Source organism: Medicago sativa, chromosome 6, assembly GCF_051527215.1.
Source record: "Medicago sativa cultivar Bolivia chromosome 6, Bolivia_mono, whole genome shotgun sequence".
NCBI classification, from domain to species: domain Eukaryota; kingdom Viridiplantae; phylum Streptophyta; class Magnoliopsida; order Fabales; family Fabaceae; genus Medicago; species Medicago sativa.
In genome coordinates, this window is record NC_140754.1 from 14,729,249 (window position 1) to 14,743,938 (window position 14,690).

General features: G+C 34.0%; 1 long non-coding RNA gene across 1 annotated transcript; it reads left to right on the plus strand.

Moving 5' to 3' along the window:
* The first annotated feature begins 10,668 nt into the window (after positions 1–10,668).
* On the plus strand, positions 10,669–12,222 carry LOC146913088 (uncharacterized). Its single transcript, XR_015013285.1, has 3 exons — positions 10,669–10,783; positions 10,862–10,980; positions 11,072–12,222. It is a non-coding gene; the product is annotated as an uncharacterized LOC146913088 (long non-coding RNA).
* The last annotated feature ends 2,468 nt before the right edge of the window (positions 12,223–14,690 follow it).

Here is a 14,690-nt window from a genome sequence, read left to right on the forward strand (position 1 = left end):
GGTGAAGCCTTCAATACTATTGACATTGCATCTCAAAGGCTTAAAGGCTTGAATACAATTGCACCCATATAAGTCTATTTATAGGTGCTTATAGATGTTTCTAGAACTAGAATAATCTAGGCCTTTGTTTGCCTTTTCTACATTAGAATATTATGGATGTTTCTAGGCTACAACTTAACCTAGACATTAATGGAACAATCTAGAAACATATAATAACTTTAAGCTTATTCTAGTTTTCTCTAATGTATTCTAGAAATATCTAGAAATGTGCATCATATTTCAACACTCCTCCTTGATGCATATTTCGAAAACTTCAAATGTAGTACGTAGTTGCTCAAACATAGATTTGTGCTATCATCTCCTCCTGCATTGATACTCTTCATAGTTGATCAATTTGACATGATAGAAAATTTGTGCCACCTCTTGCCATAATATTTGTTATTGGTCTCCTTGCTAGTCTTGTTGAAGACTTCTGCATGGACCATTCTTCCTCCTTAGTTGCATGTGAATCTCCTTGTCGACATTGTTGAAGATTTCTGACAGGGAGAATTTCTTGTTCATAGTTGCTTGTGAGTCTCCTTGTCACTCATGTAGTAGATTCTTGACAGGGACTCATTCTTGCTCTAGTAGTTACCTATGCTTGTACTCAAGTTAAGCATCAGAGGTCACAGGTCTCCATTTATATTTATTGCCTGGACTTGTGCTCTATTCGAACTTGAGTGTCTTATTAGCCATAGGTCTTCGACATTAGTCGGACTTGAACTTTAGAGGATCGGGCTGTTAGGCTACCTGAACTCCTCTATAGCCTTCTTAGTTTTCTTGTTTTAACTCAAACAGAGTAGAGCCTTGTGGCTACATGTACTCCTTTTGTGTTTGAGTCATAGACTGAGAATTTTTACTTTTGTAGAATTTATGTTATAGAAGAACATATAGTTGGTGACACGAGATCATATTTTGCTACGCCCTGTTAATGACCGAACGCAGCTCTGATACCACTGTTGGAAAATATAGATAGCGTGAGGGAGCTAGTGGTAGGGACACACATTAGTGATGAGCATATTGAAGGAGGAGACACATTAGTGATATGGTGAAGCCTTCAATACTATTGACATTGCATCTCAAAGGCTTAAAGGCTTGAATACAATTGCACCCATATAAGTCTATTTATAGGTGCTTATAGATGTTTCTAGAACTAGAATAATCTAGGCCTTTGTTTGCCTTTTCTACATTAGAATATTATGGATGTTTCTAGGCTACAACTTAACCTAGACATTAATGGAACAATCTAGAAACATATAATAACTTTAAGCTTATTCTAGTTTTCTCTAATGTATTCTAGAAATATCTAGAAATGTGCATCATATTTCAACATAAATGATTAGTGCATGATAGATTTGGATTAGATGTTAAATTTATGCAAGATATATTGGAACGGCTTTCTGGCATGCAAGTCTCTTTGCATCATGAACTTATCAGTAATAGAAATAAATACTCTTCATTACCAAGAGTGGAAAATGGTTTCATAGTTATATAACGTATAGGTCAGTCAAAATATCTTGATGAAGAAGAGGAAGTGCATGGTTTATATAGAAGGCATAAGAAGGCAAGAATGAGTGAAAAATAAGTTAAGTAAGACCGATTTCCATCTCTTGGGGAAACATTATGCTCTAGGACTCCTATTGAACTCATTGGTGACATTTTTCAGGTATATATATGTATACCGATCTGCAACTCATATTTTTATTTGACCCTTATACTGTTTAAAATTCCTAGATTTAATTATTTATTGCAAAAATGCACAGTCCTGTAGTTTTTTTTCCCTTCTATTTTTAAGGTTTGCAAGCTGTTAGAGCGATTTTGTGAAATTCAAGACTTGAAAGAACCATTGTTATTAGAGGAGCTTGAGAAGGAACATACCAACCATGGTCCAATGAATTAGATTTCCTTGAGAAATCTGAAAGGGGAATGGATGGAAGTCAAGTTTTAATTTCCCTAGGGGGTGATGGTGATTGCCGACTAATATGTGAAGTTGTTCCATCAGGTTCCACATAAAATTATTTTATTCAAGTGGAAAAAGAAGCCATGAAAAAGGAAGTCCAAGTTAAGCTCACATCTTTCATTTACGCCACATACTTTGGTGTAGCATTGACCAAGGACCATAATATATTACTAAGAGTGTTGATAGGTGAACTCCAATTGTAGGTGGGTGCTTTAGTGGGTCTGAGTTCTGAACTTAGGGAGACTTAGACAGGACGGGGAAGAAAGAAAGTTATAGAGTGCAGTTCTTGCTTAAAGAACCAATGAATATGCTTAGTATCAATTAATTGACTTGGATAGAACTAGGTCCTAAATATACCTTGACATTCTTATCAATGAATGGTAACTTGAGTCTTCATATATTACCTTTGTTTTCAGGAAATTAAATGAAAACAAAGGTAAGTTTCAAAGATAAATGAACCTTGTGAAGACTCAAGGTTACCATTCATTTATAAAAATGCTAAGATATATTTAAGATCTTGTACTAACTAAGTCAACCCATTGTTAGGAAGCATATTTACCTTGGTTCTTCTAGCGGGAACTGCACTATATATATATATATATATATATATATATATATATATATATATATATATATATATATAGAGAGAGAGAGAGAGAGGACATATACTATGAGAATGACATTCATATATGAGAATGATGAGAATGCTTATTAGCCTTTAGATTAAAATTAGATGGCTTGAGATTAAATGGTCTACTTAATGGTTCACGCGGTAGATTCTTCTTGCCTTGTTATGGTTTAATTTTTTTTCTTCATGAATAGGACGAAAACACAAAAACAACTTCGTCACTACCATCATCACCATGGACGATTCTTCAATAAAATTACCATTATGATTCTTCACCCCTTTTTATTGCTTTTGTAATTCTGCAGATCCTAAAATTTATTTTCTAACAACCCTATTCAATTTCAATTCAATTTCAATCCCTTATTTTTAAGGTTAACAACAACTGTGACTCACGATTGCAACCTATGGTGGTTCCGGCGACCCTTTGGGCGGTAAGAAGAAACGTTGGGGCGTCCATACTTCAAGGCCGATAGCAACCACCGTCTCCGCCGTCGCCGGTGTTTTTGACTTGCTTTGTCTCCGCCGCGGTTGCCGACTTCGGTTGTTCCAAGAAAACATTAAAATAAAATCGAATCAAAGAAAGAAATAATCATTAATTAGGAAACCTGTGTTGAATTCCAGTTAGGAGATGGATTAACATGAGAAAGTGAGTTTGAGAAGATGAACCGTGAGTGTGGATGGAGGATAGAATAAGGAAGTGCAAACGTGTTGTTTAAAATGAATCTCTTAATCTCATCTATCCATTTTTGATCTAATGATTGTGATTCATTCTCACCATTCTCATATAAGATAGTTATTCTCATAATATATGTCCTCTATATATATATATATATATATATATATATATATATATATATATATATATATCCATCTTCCTCTTCTTGTTCGAGTCTCTCCTGGTTCAGAATTTGGATCCACCATAACAAACATCTTTGACTGCAATTCACCTAGCCTTTTGTAATAAATTATGGGCTTGGTAAAAGCTACACCAAATCATCTACCATATGGTTGAAAGATACGAGCTTAACTTAGTCTTTCTCTTTCACAGCTTCTATTTCCAATTGAATACAATAACTTTTTTTATGGATCATGGGGTATCAACCGAACATAATTCCGTAATCACCATCACCACCTTGTGAACTCAAATCTTAACTTCCTCCCATTCCCCTTTCAGGTTTCTTGGGGAAATCTAATTCATTAAACCATGGGTTGATAAGTTCCTTTTCAAGCTCCTCTAATAACAATGGTTCATTTAGGTCTAGAATTTAACAAGATCGCTCAAAAATCTCCCAAACATAACGAACGGAAACAAAAAAGATGCTGGACAGTGCATCTCAACAATAAAAAAAAAAAATAAAGCTAAAGAACGTAAAAGGGTAAAATAAAAATGAGTTTCACTACAGACATGTATAAATACATATACTTGAAAAGTGTAGCCAATGAGTTCAATAAGAGCCCTACAGAACAATGATTTCCAAGGAGGTGCACATTGGTCTTGCTTAACTCCTATATAAATTTTGAACTGCTTTTTCTTCATCGTGATATTATTTCTACTACTAGGAAACCATTTTCTGTTGTTGGTATTGAATAGATATTATTTCTACTACTCACAAGTTCATATTACAATGACTCTTGCACACCAGGAAGTCGTTCCAATATTTCTTGCACAATTTCAATATCTAATCGAAAACTATCCATCTCGAAACCATTTTTCTAACACCTCCAAGTGGCCTTTCAAATCATTGTATTTATAAATTGTATCTATCCTTCTCCAACCATTTCTCTAACAGCTAAGTAAATTTGAAATTAATGAACATTTTCTTGATTTATTGAATTAAAAGTTGTTGCTGCAACAAATTAGGAGAATCTTCCATCATTTAGTTTCAGTTAAAAACTAGGAGTTAGTTGTTAGCTCCATCTTTCGTGTATAATATAGAACTTTGGTATTTTCTTCCCTCAATTTTCTTGACATACTGATTTCTAGAACTGTGATTTAAAATATTCATTTATTGCAAACTATCATAGTGTTCAAAATTTTGTGCATGTGTTATATCTACAAGAAAGGTGTCTTAAGCAGAAGCTGCAGGATGAGATGGCGAAAGCTAATATGTCAAATGGGGATGTCAATTCATTCTCACAGCAAGATACCTATTTTTAGAGATAAAAAGTGAAGAAGCTAAGGCTTATACCGAGTTGCTTGAGACTAAGGGCTCAATTCCTAAACGTATATGTTGTGATCAAGGTTTTAAAAAAAGGTCCGTTACCGAGAAACAGACCGCGACAAAAAGGTATAGGTAGCGGACGTTACCATTTTTCACCGTTTTTACATAGTGAACAAAAATCACGACGAAACGCCGTTGCGGCCGCGACGAAACACCGTTACGGCCGCAAAAATATGCCGTTCATGACATTAGACATAGAATCCGCATATTTTTTTCAATTGAGATAGATGAAAATCATATTATTAGTATATATTTGATCATAAATTACATAAGTTACCTCCTTATCTAATTTAAAACACCAAATCTTTTTCTAGTTTAAGTTATTTAAGTTAATATCATTATTTAAGAGTTGTGCAATGTTGTGATTAATTCACACCGCGACAACCCCAATCCGTATCGCAACACCCATAACAGCCGAAATCGCGAAATCCTATACGCGACCTTGACCGCGACCGTTATTTAAAACTTTGGTTGTGATGTCTGAGTTTTTCCTATTTCTACCTTTTAACCAACTGCATGCTTAAAGTTTTTCCTAGGTAGAAAAGTTAAGCCATTCAAAAAAATAAAAAATAGGTAGAAAGGTTAATATCTACAAATATCATAGACTCTTGCAATTAAAATATCACACTAACGAATTAAGATGTTACATTAACCAATGGAAAATGGATTTTTATGGTCCAGAGCAGAAGGGTGAGATTGATAAATATATTTTGTCAAGGTTAGACCTTTATTAAAGGAAATCTTGTGAACAAAGGAACATATATTTACCTCGAAGTATTGGTGATTTTCTCTGCTATTGAGAAAAACTTGACAGCTAGGAATGCATAGAGAGGGGAACAAAAGGAATGCTTTTAAAACAACGCCCAATATGGAAAATATGATTAGTTATTTGCAAGAACCAGCATATTTTATAACAAGTTTGAGTTCTTCTCAACTGTTTCAGGCGCATGGGCAGGAGCTAAAGCTGTCATGCACAGGTCCATATGTGTCTAGGGTGCTTTGGACAACAACCAAGGGAGACTATTTCAGTTTTTCTTTCGTTCGAGTGTTCTTCTTTCTTGAAATGCCTTAAAACATGGGACATGATTTGTCCAAATTTTATTGTCTTTGAAACATTTTAAAATATTTGTTGATCTTCATTCTGTAGGGGAGGAAAAGACTCATATCTTTTAAAACTTCCATGAGATGTCTTGCTTTGCCGATCTACATGATTGATTAATAAACGACTCAAAACACCTATGGTCAACCCATCTAAAAATACTCTAAATTATCTTCAAATACTAATTAAAACGACTCAAAAACATAGGTAAAACATCATATGATGAGATGCCACCGAAGGTATATCACAAACACTGTTAATTAGGGCATGTGCAAATGCTTTTTGTGCTTTTAGGTTGGTTTTTGTTTGGATTTTTTCTGTAATAGGTTGTTCTTGAGAAGATGTAAACATTTAATAACACTGGATTGATGGTTGAAAATGTTGACATTTGATGTTAGTCGGTGGTAGGTAATATAGCTTTAGGTTGAATAAAGGTTGGTATTTATTCTTCGGACTTTCTCAACTCTCTAAAATTTCATGCAAAAACTGTGAAAGTGCTTTAGGTTGGAGAAATTTGGATAAACAATGAAGTGTTAAAATTAAGTACCCGTTGTTGGAGGTTGTTTTCTGAGGTTGTTAAAATTGAGTACCCATGTTAATATTTCATCTATTTGTGTATGTTAAGAGATTGTTGTTCCTTTTGGGGTGAGTATTCCTAGTACTTTTTTCAAGTTGTGGGTCAAGTACTATTTGTACTTCTCTTGTTTTTTTTAATAAAATATATTTTTTTGTTTAAAAAAAACAATAAAATGTTAAAATGTAAGAAGCTTATGTACATAATAAACAAACACAAAACTAGATGAATTTTCAAAACGAATAATAAAATTAATTGATCATGATGATTTTTTTCGAAAATTAAATTGATCATGATTATGTTAAACTTGAAGCCAACACAAAAACTAGAGATTTGGTAAAATCGATGCCCAATTTTCCAACAACAAATAAAATAAAAACTTATTTTAGGCTGAGATTTGTTCCAATTTTTTAGGGATTCTTTTACTATAAATATAGATCTTATATCAGATGTAAACCTGGAGTAGAGAGATGGGGCAAAAACAAGGGTTTGATGTTTTGCTCTTGGCAACAAACACTAGGGTTGGGAGTTATTCACCTTGGAGAAACATTGTTAGGATTGAGTCTCTTGGTCACGGGAAGAGATTGGAAATTTGGGTAGAATTAGATTTGAAGACTAATTCTTGTATCCTTTTTGATGTCTCTTTGTAAAGTTACTCATCATTATAGTGAAACAGAGGTCTGCTCTCTCCCCTAGACTAGGTCAGGATTTGACCGAACTGGGTAAACAAATTTCGTGTGTTCTCTCTTTCTTTCTCTCGTTGTTTTCTACTTTTGTTTATGTTTATAACGGTCACCCACATTGTTTTGGTTGCTTGATTAATTTGCTCCAAACATCAAGTATTTTATTGGTGTGATTTTTATCGAATTCACAACAATTGGCGCCCACCGTGGGGCACAAGGATCAAACGATAATCAAGTACCGTGGGTTCGAAGTGGGATTTTGAGAAGTTTAACGGATATAATGATTTTGAGTAATGGAAGGTAAAGATGGAAGCGGTGTTAATACTGCAAAAGTGTGAGAAAACTTTGAAGGTGTGTTACTGATCACCATGTTACAAGCAAATAAGACCAAGATGGTCGACAAGGCCAGGAGTGTCATTGTCTTGTGCCTCAGGGATAAAGTTTTGAGAGATGTTGCAAAGGAACCAACCGCAACATCGATGTGGTCAAAGTTGAAGTACTTGTATATGACACAGTCTTTGGCTCATCGGCAATTCCTAAAGCAACAACTCTACTCATTCAAGATGGTGGAGTCAAAGGCCATCATGGAGCAACTTACGGAGTTCAACAAAATCCTTGATGACTTGGAGAACATTGAGGTGCATCTTGAGGATGAAGATAAAGTAATACTCTTGTTGTGTGCTCTACCGAGATCATGAATATTTCAAGCATAACATGCTTTATGGCAAAGCAGGCACTATAACATTGGAAGAAGTTCAAGCGGCTTTGAGAACCAAGAAGTTGACCAAGTCCAAGGAATTGAGAGCTGATGAAAACGGTGAAGGCCTAAGTGTTTCAAGAGGGAATGGTGGAAGTAGAGGTAACCAGGGAAAGAATGGTAACAAGTCAAAGTTTAAGTGCTTTAACTATCACAAGATGGGTCACTTCAACAAGGATTGTTCGGTGAATAATGGTAACTCCGCACAAATTATCTTTGAGGGTTATTAGGATGCAGGTGGTTTGGTGGTGTCTTGTTGGGGAGATGAAGAAGGTGATTTTTCTCACATTGGGAGTGATACCTTGTATAGCGATGGTCGTCTAGAGAGACGTTAACCACTCAACATTAGCCTGGAGAGACCGTGGGAAGAATACTCATGGTTAGTGTGGAGAGGCGGAGGTAAGAATACTCGTGATCAACCTTTGAGGTGGAGTTTCAAGGTGAAAGGCATAGTGGGTGTACGCATTTGGTAGTTGAGGTAGAGAAAGCTCAACTTGAGGTGGAGTTGATGACACAGGAAATGGTACGACTATGGAGACCTTGGGTGCTAGGCTCTAGTGAGCAAGGGAATTCTTTAAGAAGACGTAAGGTATTCTGGAGTTTGAAGAATGTATGGCATGACTTGTGGGATTACCAGAAAAGACCAAGGGTAATTGAAAGCAAGTGAATCTTCAAGAAGGCGGAAGGCATTTCGATGGTTAAAGAGGTTATTGTGTAGACTTGTGGAACTGCCTAAATTGCTAGTGTAGTTGGATGCAAGGATGTTCTTTAAGAAGGCAGAAGGCATTCTCATGGTTGAAGAGATTGGGTGGAAGATTGTGGAATTACTTGGTGTAGTTGGAAGCAAGGGAAGATGAAGCATGGAGAGAGAAGCAAAGTGGTTGATGGTTAAAATTGCATCATCACTAATTTAGAGTCAATATGGAGAATGTTGTTGTAGTGACTCAAAATTGGAGTTTTGACGTGCCTAAATTGGGGCCCGATTTGGACAAATCGGTGGCCGATTTTGAAGTGTGTTTTCAGCCTTTTCATTCGGCAAAAACTAGTGCCCGATTTCGTAAAATCGGTGCCCAATTTGGTAAAATCGGTGCCCAATTTGGTAAAATCGGTGCCCGATTTTGCCGGCAACAAATAAAATAAAAACGTATTTTGGGCTGAGATTTGTTCCAATTTTTTAGGGATTCTTTTACTATAAATATAGACCTTGTATCAGCAAACCTGGAGGGGAGAGAGGGGGCAAAAACAAAGGTTTAGAAGCCAACACAAAAACTAAGGTTTGTAGAGTTTGCTCTTGGCAACAAACCCTAGGGTTGGGAGTGATTCACCTTGGAGAAACATTGTTAGCATTGAGTCTCTTGGTCACGGGAAGAGATTGGGAGTTTGTGTAGAATCAGGTTTTAAGACTAATTCTTGTAACCTTTTTTATATCTCTTTTTTAAGTTACACATCATTATAGTGGAACAGAGGTCCTCTCTTCCCCAGACAAGGTCAGTATTGGACCGAAATGGATAAACAAATTTTGTGTGTTCTCTCTTTCTTTCTCTTGTTGTTTTCTACTTTTAATTGTGTTTATAATTGTCACCCATATTGTTTTGGTTGCTTGATTAATTTGCTCCACACATCAAGTATTTTATTGGTGTAATTTTTAACGAATTCACAACAGAATGAAATAAATATGTTTAAAAAAATATGAAAAAGTCGTTGGATATAAGGAATATTTTTATGAACAGTTTGTTAGAGTGCATAGAAATTTTTCTATTATAGTTGAATTAGAGTGGAAACTTCGTACCAATAGTATGGTAAGCTAAAAAGAAATTAAGCTCTTAAAAATTGGATTTCTCACAATTTTTTTAATAATAATAAATACCCCTTCAATTGTAAATATAAGTAGAAAAAAAGTCGAATGTTTTTCATGTAAACTAGTATCAAATACACAATTGAGTTTTTCTTGTATTAAATAAGAAATAAATGGAAATTCTTGAATTCACAAAATAATAACATCCTTAAATTACTAGTATATTATTAAAACACACAATATATTTTGGAAAAAATTGTGGCCAAACCTTTATATAAAACAACCTTAAATTTAAGTAAAAAAAAAGTCAAATTTATTTGGTCAAAATTCAGATAAGATACATTCGACTTTTTCTCATGACTATACCCATATGAAGCATTAAACAATACTTAAATGGAGACTCTTAATTATAATAATAATAACATACTTAAATTAATATTATAAAAAAAAGTTATTCTGAAAAACATTAATAATTAGAAGACTATCTAGTAGTTAATCATGAACTAGGACATCCTCCATATTTTCATACAAGGCATTACATCATTTTATTTTATTTTTCTTTTTGTATTTCATAACTTTAATGAAAGATCATTGTAACCTCATTTGAATGCCGTTTTTTGATTTCGAATTTCATTTCCCTCCTAAGTTTTTCTCTCATGCCACACGTCTTGTTCTCATTGGGTAAGACAACACCCTCTTTAATTTTATTGTCTATGACAAGTCACATTGCTTCTTATTGGCTAATACAAATGAAGCCTATTTGTCATTGGCCATGACAGTTCATGTCACTTTTCTACTGGCCAAGACATAATGTGTCTCTTTCTCATTGGTCACACCACCTCATCTACCTCTCTCTTTCATAAAAGTGATTCTATAAAATTTAATTTTCATCAAACTTATATCACTCACATCTTTCTCTCCTCACATTCTCAAACACATACCACTTTCACCATCAATATCATCATCTTGTTCGTCTAAACAATTTCTAAGTTTTTCAATCTCCTCCAATTTCGTGTGATCTTAATGGTAAAGTATTTCCACCATTTTTCATATATTCCTCCAATTAATGGATTGTCGCTAATATTAAAGTTTGCTCTTTTGAAGCGTTTAATTCAAATTCTTGGGAAATCTCCTTGAGGATCTGTAGATCTCCTTTCTAGAGCTTGAGCTAGAAAGAACATCACATAAGGTATGGGTTTTTTACTCATACATTCATACAAGTGGTAAGGGTTTTTCCTTTTACATTCTTTACTTTATTACTTGATTTCTAAAATACACTCTCATACATTTTTTTTATTTCCTTCTATTTTTCAGGTCTTGGAACTATTAAAGCGATTTTGTGAAATTCAAGATCTGAAAAACCAATGTTATTAGAGAAGATTGAGAAGGAACTTATCAACCATGGTTCGATGAATTAGATTTCCCAGAGAAATCCGAGAGGGGAATGGATAGAAGTTAAGTCTCAATTTCACTACGGTGTGATGGTGATTTCCGACTAATATGTGATGTTGGTCCATCAAGTTCCACAAAAAGTTCTTCTATTCAAGTGGAAATTAAAGCTATGAAAAAAGAAGCCCAAGTTAAGCTCGCATCTTTCATTTATGTCAGATGCTTTTTTGTGGCTTAAACAAGACAATGATTCATTATTAAAAGTGTTGATAGGTGAACAACAATCAAAGGCGGCGACTCTGGTGGATCCAAATTCTAAACTTGAAGAGACTCAGACATGATGGGGAAAAAGGAAAGATATATATACTAGTCCAGTTCCTTCTTAAGGAACCAAGGTCAATATGCTGCCTAATAATAAATTCACTTAAATAGAACTAGCTTGTAGATATATATATAGTGGCCTTATCTTATCGATGAATGGTCGCTTGAGTTTTCAGAAATTACCTTTGTTTATGGGAATTAAAAATAAGGGTAATTTTCAAAGACAAAGGCACCTTCTGAAGACTCAAGGTTACCATCCATTGATAAGAATGTCTACATATATCCAAGATCTTGTTCTGGCTAAGTCAATTCAGTTATAGTAAGCATATTGGCATTGGTTCATTTAGCAAGAACTGCACTATCCATATCGTTCCTTCTTCCCCTTCTTGTTCCAGCTTCTTCAGGTTCAGAATTTGGATCCACCTGAGAAGACACCTTTGATTTTTAGTTCACCTATCAACACTTTTAATAATAAATTACGACCCTTGGTCAAAGCCACCCCAAAGTATCTGACATAGGTTAAAGATATAAGCTTAACATGGGATTCCTCTTTCATAACTTTTATATGCACTTGGATAAAATAACTTTATACGGAACCTGATAGCTTAACTTAATTGGGCTTCTATTGTAATGGTTGATATTTTTTTCATATTGTTGGGAAATATTGTACAGATGCTGTCAAAAAGCACCTGGTTCATTGTGTGATCACTATCTCTATTGTAAGAGTTTAATCTTACTTCTATTGCAATAGTTGACATTTTTTTTTTCTCTTTTAATATTGTAGTGCAACAAAGTTCTGATGTTGTAAGAACTGAGAATGAGTTCTCAGATATTAATGGTAAAATTTTAGGAAAGTAAAGATCTATTATGGTGAATATATGATCTTTCAATGCAAGGTAAATTCTCAAAACAAATTAGCATTAATAATTTGGGCTCTTTCAAGTTTTCTAAAGGATAACAACCTATAGATATCACGTTAAAGCATGAACATGTTTTTTATGATGCTTAATAATAGCAACTAGTCAAGTATATTTCTTATATGCCTTGCAAATGAAAGCAGTGAAGCAAATATGAAGGTATCACCATCTTTGTATGCATCTGTAATTACTCAAATTACTCAAGTATATTGTCAACGAAAGATGTAACGTCCATCATTTGTGAAATTGGTAGGTAGTATGATTTATGAGGAAATTGTTGGCTGTCTTAAAAGAATATGTTCTATCCGAAGGAACATTGGTGCAAATGATTTATTTAAAAGCTGAAGCATATTTAAAACAATAAGAGTCATGGAAGTTACTGTAATGATCATGGGTTCCAAAGGAAATCTTATATAACTTCCCCTTTTTTAATAAGATTTTTTATGTGTAAATTGGGTAATCTCTACTTGTAGTAAATATTGGTCTCTTGATTGATGATTGATGTAGGACTATAATTAGTAGCAACGATCTCTCTGAATAGTTTCATCAATGTTGCACGGATGTAATATCAAAAGTAAGTATAATTTTGTATCGTTTCCAAACGGACTCGTGCGATATTTAAGCCGTTCAACAATCGATATCGTTTTCAGTTATGGGTTTAATATTTGTTTGTTTAGAAATCCTAATAGAACTATCGTGCAATAAATAAAATTGAGTCTAGCAGAGAGATAAGTTTGTCGAGATTAAACTTCATAAACCTATTGCATATGCACTGTCATGATTAAAATCACCGATCCTAGTTTTATTCGATATTTTCACGCATTGCTCGACAAACGTTATTTAGTCTAAATAAAGTCGTGGTTCGATCATATTGACTAATCAACGATTTCTCAGCCTATTAATCAATAAGAAAGAATTATGATTCAATACTTCAGTGAATATTAAGACCAAACCCTATTTTTAGAATTTAGTACTCAATAGATGTTATCCTAGTCTAGATTTGAAAGATACTTTTCAATATTCATTCAAATCATATGATTAAAGCAATAAACTCAAGAACAACATCAATATCATGATAAACAAGAATCATGTAATTGCATAATCAAGAGAAGTACATAATTAGAAGAATTGATTTCATTTTATCCCAACAAAAAGGTAAATTAGCTACTTGTTGCCATGGAAGCTTTACAAAGATAAGAATAGATGAATTGATTTGCCGTCAAGCCTTGCCAATTGGTGTTCCTCCCTCTTTCTCTCTGTTTTTCACTCTAGAGTAAGTGATTGATCCCAGCTAAAATGTCACAAAAGTTATTTGTACCATGTGTGAAGCATTTTTCACCTGTGGGTTTCTTCCATATCAGCAAAGTGGCCCTCAAACCGCCTTAGCTCGCCATGGTGAGCTCATGTCTCGCTCAGCAATGCCCTGGTTTGCAGTATTTCCATGCTCTCTGATTATCTTCGCTGGGATTCCGATGCAGGCTCGCTGTGGTGAGCCTCATGGCCATTACCTCGTCGCAAGATTGCTTGGCCACACCCCGAGCTTCTGATTTTTGGTGCTTTATGCCTACCTTCATTGGGGGTTCGCTGTAGCGAGCCCCAAAGTGCACTTTTTCTTATTTCTTTGATCATTAAATCCCTTGGCCAGTAAATTCCTACATAAATGGTTGGTATTAGACATAAAAAGCGTAAAGCAACATTTATCTATTAATTTGAAGTTTTTCCTGAGATAACTTTCAAAATAAATCACTAAAGTGCCTAAAATATATATATATATATATATATATATATATATATATATATATATATATATATATATATTATTTAACTAATTTTCGGTACTTATCATGCACTTCAATGGGTCGGTTTAAACACAGTACATCTCACGAAGAGATCTGAATTTTATGAACCAATTCCTTCACATCTAATGTCAAATCATTTAAAATATTTAAATTATTCATAAAATTTTAATGTCATCTGAGTGTAGTATTATGTTACACTTATATCTAATCAAATTTCACCATATGTAGACATTCAGAGTTTTTTTTTTTTTTGGAGGAAAGACATTCATAGAGATGTTTTATGAAGTAAAAATTGACACAATATTATGACTTTGTTGAACACATATTTGAAAAATTTTACGCAATTAGTGCCTAAAAGTTAATCTATTATAGTTGAATCGGAGTGAAAACTTCGTACCAGTCGTATGGTAACCTAAAAAGAAATTAATCTCTTAAAAGTTGGATTTCTCACAATCTTTTTAATAATAATAATAAAGACCCCTTCAATTTTAAATATAAGTAAAAAAA